The sequence below is a fragment of the Salvia splendens genome, chromosome 11, assembly GCF_004379255.2.
Source record: "Salvia splendens isolate huo1 chromosome 11, SspV2, whole genome shotgun sequence".
NCBI lineage: Eukaryota > Viridiplantae > Streptophyta > Magnoliopsida > Lamiales > Lamiaceae > Salvia > Salvia splendens.
Window position 1 is genome coordinate 9,054,313 of NC_056042.1, and position 8,770 is coordinate 9,063,082.

The following is an 8,770-nucleotide window of genomic DNA, read 5'->3' on the forward strand; positions in this document are numbered from 1 at the left end:
GGCCCCTCATCCCCCTGCCTCGATTTAAGCGCCGGAACCGGCGGTTCCACGGTTAACCGCCGGTTCCGAACCGTCCCGAACCGCCGGTTCGGTGACGGTTCCGGTTCGAAATATCTTGAACCTGAACCGGACCGCGAACCGAATTGCGCCGGTTCCGGTTCGGGAATATTGCGCCGGTTCCGGTTCCGGTTCCGGAACCGCCGGTTCCGGTTCGGCGGTTAACCGCCGGAACCGGAACCGGTGGGCATGTCTACCTTTGCTTGTATAAATGGGTGTGTATAAATTTCAATAAAGTTAATGGAGCCATTAAGATAAGTGGCTTTCCTTTTCCGACAATAGATTGAAAAGGAAATATCAATGTTTATTTTATTTATTTGCGAGATGCATTTTGTAAGCTAGCTAGTCTCTAAATAGCTCAAGATTTATTTATGGATTTCACCGTAGAAAATATTTTCAATAGCAATAGGCCTTTTACATATTACTAATATTGTTTCATTTCGTGTGATCGATGTTCACTGACTATAGATTATAATTATGGATATATTCACCGTTCACGTAATGAAGGGAAATATATGGCCTTAAGTTTTTTTTTAACTCATTAATTATAAGGATATTGGCAACGTTTACGAGCACAACACCATACCAATTTGCAATTTGTGCAACCACACCCATAAGCATGAAACACAAAACAGCAAGTACAATTTTCATAGTTTTAATTTTTCTGATTCATTATTAATTCATTTAATTTGTAATTCTATTTTTCACTAAATAAATAACACGGAAAATTACACATTTTAAATTAAAAATATAATTAATTAAAATCATAAAATTATTTAATAAACTTGCTCGGGTGGATGCGTAGATGGTTAATTCTTAAACTAATTTTGGGCTTCATTTGTTTTGTGGCAAATATAAGGTGCAGAAACATGCCATAAAATAATTTTGTTTTCTATGCTACACTAGTGGGCCCAAAAATGGTAAGGCCCAATTAGGATGGATGATAATGTTGACCAATATAAATTTGAATTCTTACAAAAATATGTGGTCTTCAATTTTATAATTATAGCAAATTTTGCTAATTAACACTAGTATATGCTTCATATATATTGCAAGTAGAAAATATTATGAGCTTTGTAACAAATTTGGAATTATATTACTATTTGTTGATTCCAAATAAACAAAGGCCTTAACCTTGATGGGTTTGGTTATCCTATATTGATAGATTTGAGGATTGATTCTTTTCTGTAACTTGGATTTTGCGTATTATAGCATCATCTATAATGTGCTATACGTAATAAAAATATTTATACACTATTATATCAACTTAAAACAACTAAGTTCCTTCACTTTCCCCCCACATTTTGCCTATTCTTTGCAAATCTTTTTTTTCGGCAGATTACCTTAGATTGTCCTGCTATACATTGTAAAGATCCTCATGATTTCATCTGCAGTGTACGAAACACATAGATTGTGTTGGGACTCTCCACTTCACCGAATAGCTGTATAATGTTGAGACACATGGTAAATGATGAGTTGAGGCAAGAAGAATATGAGTGTGTGAGTTGAGCCAACTCCAATATTGACATATTGTTTATGTCAAATACATAACCAACCATTTAAATCGACTCATTGTCCTATACAATATGGAGCATATTGTTGGAGGGAAATATTGCTCATGAGAGTAGGAGAGTTCTGACATGTTGACATTTGAAAAAAAAATTGAAGCATTAGAAATGAGAAGTTGAAAGATAAATTTGAGAAGAACGTAGAGAAAAAGTGATTCGGCGGTGCAAATGAAACGACAAGTGGGAGAAAGAAGATAAGTTGTAAAAGGGGTTGGAAAAAGGAGAAAAATGGTAACGCGACCATTCCCAATTGATACGACCGATTTTACTTATTTCTAACTTTAATATAAAATAAATAAAATCTAAATTAAAGATTAGCAAAAGAATATGAGTGTGCACGCATAATGATTGATTGAGACGGCGCGTGCAACCATTTTCAGCCCACATGCCACATACATGATATCCCCATGTTGAGAGTCGCCAGTGTTGGCCCTCAAGTCGATATAATGGTCGCAGATGCTATTGGGTACCCTCTAGACGGCATAATAGGATACCGTTGCGGATACTTCAATGATCTCGTAACGATAACAATACCAATAACCTATTTTTGAGTCCCTAGCCCCATCCAAATTCCAAACAGAACTTACGAAATCAAATATAACTATTTTCCAATCCCAAACAGAACTTACGAAATCAAATATTGAAAACAATTAATTTCCAATTTTTGGCCATTGAATACATTACCAAAGATCTAATAAACAATTACTGTTTGGAATCAGACAAGTACGATACCATCTTTTCCATCCAATCATTCTCCATTTGGTTCTCTCTCAAAATTGTTCCGTTTGTCTCTCAAAAACCACTCCACTGGTTTCCCGGCGGTAGAGGAGGAAGTGAAAGAGTAGAAGAAAACAATTCCTCTGCTTCTACGAAACTCTCACTCTGAGGGTTTTGTGTTTCTTGTAAATTTCATTTCTTTACACTCCCTTCGACCTATCTTTCCACCCAGCCTTAGATTTTTGTTTTCTCTTCTTTTATTTTGGGGCCTCTCTCTCTCTCTCACACACACACATCTTCTTTTTTAGGCAGTTAGCAGTCTTGTTCGTGAGGTACTATCTTTCGTCTCTCTCTGTAACATTTTCGGGAATTTGTCACTAATTGATGTGGGTTTTTATTCTATTGTGATTCTCTATTATTTTCGCGATTTAAGGTGTGGGCTTGTTGGCAAAATTTATAATTTGATTGATTTCTGGTAAAGCTTCCATTTTTATGTGGTTTACAGTACTAAACCTAGGATCCTTTATTCGATTCCATTAGGTTTTTGCATGTGGAGGAGTGGTAAGTCGTCAATTTCAAGGGGACTGCATGAATTGTTATTCTATGTTTTCGTGATTTGGGGAATTTATCATTTTTGCATATTTCTGTTTTGGTCTTTAATTTTACTGTGCGGAGTTGATCTTCATGCATATTAGTTGCTTCAGTTTGATTTGTAAATTGTGGTATCGAGCCGATAATCCCCGTTCAAAGAAATTAGTGTCTTGATCCAAGTGAAAATTTAATTTGGCTGTGATCATAGTTTCATTTTTTCTTTTTTGCTATATATTTTTTATTTTTTGCTCAATTGTTTTCGAGTCATCGATAGGGTTGATAATTGATTTCCTGCTTCGTGTTGTTACTTTTGTGTTTCACTTTGTAGGTCATTGAATTTGCTTTATGTGCATGTGCTAGTACTTTATTGCCTGCATGTATGTCGAGTTGTTTCTAAAACAAGTTTCTTTATTTGATTCTTATGTTAGTAGATTTATTGCAAAGTTTCATTTTGATGTTTAGGTTTAAACAGATATCCATTGCTTCTATTTTGGTTGGTGCACTTAAGTGTGATTGACCATGCTGATCATTTCTGGTTTCTATTTTGTTTATGAACTTTCCTAATCCAGAGCCGGCATCATACTTCATTGCCAATTAGCTGTTTTTGCATAAAGTGAATTCAATGGAGCAATCCAAAAATCCTTTTGCTGGTAAGTGTAAAGTCTCCATTATATGTATTTGATTTTAATGCATTCATCCCACCATTATTTCAATATTTATCTGTAGGCCCTTCTAAAGCTCCTTTCATGGTGTTTCTGATAAAGAGAAAACTGCATGGAAACTTCCGAATGATACCAGAGCGTATCACACATCTACCGATGCTAGTTTGTTTTCTACCTCGTTGCCTGTATTCCCACACATGAAATGTGAGCAAAATCAAATATGTTACTAACAAGTTGTGCCTTTTCAATTACTTTTTGTAATAAGCTCTTAGCTTGGGCCTTTTGATCTTCAGTTAATTTTAGTGAATCTGAACGAGTGAGATCCATTGATGATGGCTTCCCTAGTCGTACTAAAGGTCGTGTAGCTGATGAAGTTAAGGATCCGCTTGAAGATATTGAACCACATACCATGGGGAATCTTCTTCCTGGTGATGAAGACGAACTCTTTGCTGGCCTAATGGATGATTTCGACCTTAGTGGGTTACCAACTCAACTTGAGGAATTGGATGACGACTTTTTTGGAAGTGGAGGGGGTCTGGAAATTGAATCTGAAAGTCATGAGAATCTGATTAATGGTATATCGAGGTTAAGCATGTCGGAAGGTATTAGTGGAAGTACCATATCTCCTTTTGGTTTCACAAATGGTGTTGCAGCTGTTAGTGGCGAACATCCATATGGAGAGCACCCGTCAAGGACGTTATTTGTTCGCAATATCAACAGTAATGTGGAGGACTCAGAGCTGAAGTCTCTCTTTGAGGTATTGAATGCTAATCTTAAAGATTATTTATATGCGCTAGCACCCCATCTCTCTAAAATTGACACTGACCGTTTTCATACTGTGCTTGCTTTTTGCCTAAGTTATTTTTCAGCTATATTCGCAGATATGTATCTTTAGTGCTGTTGTGCACTGCCTTTTACTTCTATCATCTGGCTAATTAATAGAAGATGTAAATGGTAATTTGTAACGCTTAGATGCATGGGAGAGCGTGACACTCAAATCCCTTTATAGTAGCTGGTTGCCATCCAAAATACTTAAGATATGTGGAGTTTTCGAAATATAGGTTAAATGATAATGTTGTGAAGGGTTACAATTTCTAATACATCATGTAAATAAGATGATAGATAATGTAGGAAAACATAATCAACAGCTTTTGGCCTATGGAGATGGGTGAAATATTTGTTTCTGGTAGTTTTTAAAAGAATTAGTTGAGTGGTCATCTATGGTAATTCTTACTAGTATACTGTATTAGATAATTCATAGAGCTTTCCGTGCCTTTTTTTGTGCTACTATCTATACCTCATGCTCACATATAAATGAAAGAGCAACTCCTTCATAAATGAAGTTGTTTGTTTTACCATCATAATCTTGGTGAAGGAGCCCCTTAAATGTTTGAAGCTGCTGATAGCTAACAACGGTCTCGTTAATACCAAAATTGATTGAAAACTTTGTTGCTGATAAGACTCAAGCAGTCTTATCATTCCTGATCCCGTTCCATCAGTCCATGTTGCCAATCATATTTCTGGTATCTGGATCCAACTTTGATAGATTTGATACTTCTTCTTAATGTCCAAAGCACAAAATAACTACTTTCTATGAATCTTAATGTGCTAGCGAGTTAGCGCTATATTTATCTCAGTTTGATTGCCTTTTTTTATCGGGGTTCGACATTTAAGGTCGGTTTGCAGCCACTGTCGAGACAGATTTTACGAAATTAAGTGAAACCTTCCTGATTAGACCAATGTAGTTTGGCTCCTAATTTTATCTTTTACTGCTGTTCCAAGTTGTTTTTTTTATATTTTGATTTACAATAGATTTCCTTCTAAAGTTATTATTCATTTATGATACTCCTATTAAACTTTTTATCTGTTATTCTGACATGTTACAACCTTTCTTTTCTTTCTTGTTTTCCTTTCCTTCAAATAGCAATTTGGAGATATCAGAACTCTTTACACTGCATGTAAACACAGGGGATTTGTGATGATATCATACTATGATATCAGAGCTGCCCGAACTGCAATGCCTGCACTACAGAGCAAGCCTTTGAGAAGAAGAAAACTTGATATTCATTTTTCGATTCCTAAGGTATGGAATTGAATACCATTTCATTTTATCAACGTAACATGTTGCTGAGTGAATAACCTTCTATCAACAATCGTTTCCTGCTCTTTTCAGGATAACCCATCGGAAAAGGATGTTAACCAAGGCACTTTGGTGGTGTTCAATTTGGATGCATCCGTATCCAATGATGACCTTCGCCAAATATTTGGAGCTTATGGCGAAGTTAAGGAGGTACTACTACATTTCCAAGAAATTACCGCTCTTCTTGAGCTCATTACATGTTTTTTTTGCTCATGGGAGCTCCTCCACTTATGTTGACTGAACTATTCGTGTGTTGCATTAAATGCAGATAAGAGAGACGCCTCATAAACGGCACCATAAATTTATCGAGTTTTATGATGTTCGAGCTGCAGACGCAGCTCTAAAGGCTTTAAACAGAAGTGATATAGCTGGAAAACGCATAAAGCTTGAACCTAGCCGGCCTGGTGGTGCCCGTCGGAGGTGCACCCTCTATTCATTAAGAAAAAAAGATATACTATGAATCATTAAAGAGTTTTGGATCTTTTACTTTTTGTTAGCCCTTATGGAAATCCATCACGATCTAGTAAAGTGGTACTGTTTCCTTTTTTTGCACAGCTTAATGCAGCAGCTTAGTCAGGAACAGGATCAAGATGAAGCCCGGCTTTCCTTCACCAAGTTGGTTCTCCTTTAGCTGATTCTCCTCCAGGCATGTCTTTGGTGCCCACACTCTAAACAATTATTTTTTCCATCACTTTTTTATGTTTTGTGCGAGTCAAAATGATAAAAAGATCTTTGCAGGTAGCTGGGCCAATTATGGCAGTCCAGTCGAGCGAAATTCACTGCATGGTTATAGTACGACGCCAAAGTTAGGAAGTCTGAGTCCTGTGGGGAGCAGCCACTTAACGGGTTGGCTTCTATTCTCCCGTCCCATGCATCTAATCCTGTGAAAATTGCGCCAATTGGTAAAGATCCAGGAAGGATGACCCAAAACCAGGTCGTCAATAAGGCTAACAATGGCCAAGGAGTGGCTTTTCAGGATCATTATTCGATTCCTGATCCAAACTTGAGCTCCAGTCCCGGGCCCGTCTCACCGTTTGACTATTCCAAGCCGTCTAGCATCGGTACACTTTCTGGTCCTCAGTTTCTTTGGGGAAGTCCCTCTGTCCAGTCTGACCATGCCAATTCATCGGCATGGTCTTCATCTTTGAAGGCCCGTCCTTTTCAATCCAGTGGTCAGGGAATCGGTTTCCCCTACCCTAGTCAGCGTGGTTCATTTCTCGGGTCACACCACCACGTTGGATCTGCTCCTTCTGGTATTCAACTGGAAAGGCATCTTGGCTTTTTTCCCGATTCTCCAGAAACTTCATACATAAACCAGGCAGCTTTTGGTGTAACAAATTTTGGACGCAATGGTGGGAGCCATGGCATGAATATCGGGGTCCCTGGGGCTGTGAATGTAGGAGTTACTTTTGCTGGAAACTACACTGATAGTGGTTCTCCTGGTTCCCGAGTGATGTCTATGACAAGAAATGGCCCTTTATATTACGGGAACAGTTCTTTCGGAGCCACCAACAATGATGGGATGATTGATCGTGCTCGTAGTAGAAGGGTTGAGAGTGGAGGCCAAATGGATAACAAGAAGCAGTATCAACTAGATTTGGAGAAGATTATGAGTGGTGAAGATAGCAGAACTACGTTGATGATTAAGAACATACCAAACAAGTAAGAACTTGAGATTTGTTCTGTGGTATTTCCGGCGTCTTTTTTCTTAATGTTTTCTTCTATCCGATCTTAGGTATACTTCAAAGATGCTACTGGCTGCTATCGATGAAACCCATAAGGGCACATACGATTTTCTCTATTTGCCAATCGATTTTAAGGTAATGTTGTGGTGGATTAGGGTTTTCCCCCTATTTTAGTAATCTTGAAAATGGAAATTAATTTATTTTGTTTCAACCAGAATAAATGCAATGTTGGGTATGCCTTCATCAATATGGTATCGCCTTCACACATCATCACCTTTTTATGAGGTTCGTGTTCAGTCTAATTGTTCCATGGTCACTTAGACATTTAATAAGGCGTGCCTAATTGCAAGTTGTTGATCATTGCAGGCATTCAATGGAAAGAAATGGGAAAAATTCAATAGTGAAAAGGTCGCTTCTTTGGCGTATGCAAGAATTCAGGAAAGATTGCTCTCGTGTCTCACTTTCAGAATTCGAGTTTGATGAATGAAGACAAGCGTTGCCGGCCAATCGTCTTCCAATCGGAGAGCCAAGGGACTGGTGATCTGGTACGTTACAACATCAACATTGGTGCTTGATTTCTTTGAAGTCTTTACTATATCAAATCTATCCCAAACTATCACTATTTTTCCAAATTGATCCCAAACTATCGACCTTGACCAATTAATACCCAAGCTATGGAAAACTATGCAGATCTATAATCAGATAGGTTTTTTGGGTACTTGAAAGCCATGCAGAATCGCTGTCGATTTAAAGCAGTTGGCACATAAATTATTGTTTTTTTAATGGTGAAAATACAAGGGTCCTACTAAGCTATTAAGCACTGAGAAATTCGTTCCAGTGATAGATTTGCATGGTTTCCAATACTTTTGGGTATTAATGGTCAAAGTCCATAGTCTGAGATATATTTGAGAAATAGTGATTCCAGAAAATAGTGATAGTTTGGGATAGATTTAGATCTTTATCCTTTTACAATTTTGTTTGCCCATCTTTATGTGATAATTATTGCTCATCGGAGAGCCTGATATAAAGTCGTGTTTGGGATGCTCAGGAACTGTTCCCATCTGGCAATCTTAACATCTTTATCCGTCAGCCCGATGGGTCCTACTTAGGAGATTCTCTTGACAGTCCGAGGGGTGATTCAGACATCTTCGGAAGCTGAACTGAGCTGGGAAGGTCACTTGACTCCTGATAAGAATTCAGGGAAAATAGGCGCTAACTCTGTATATTTTTGCATATAAAACATGTTTCTATTGATAGTCAAGGTCAATTGTGCATATGACTACACTTCTACTAGGGCAGTGTCCTCTGATTTTGCAGTGGATACTCGGTTTTTTTTTATCTCGTGAGAGA

The 8,770-nt window shown here is 37.8% G+C and overlaps 1 pseudogene; it reads left to right on the forward strand.

The window, feature by feature from the left end:
• The first annotated feature begins 2,071 nt into the window (after window positions 1-2,071).
• LOC121754396 lies at window positions 2,072-8,726 on the forward strand (annotated as a pseudogene).
• The last annotated feature ends 44 nt before the right edge of the window (window positions 8,727-8,770 follow it).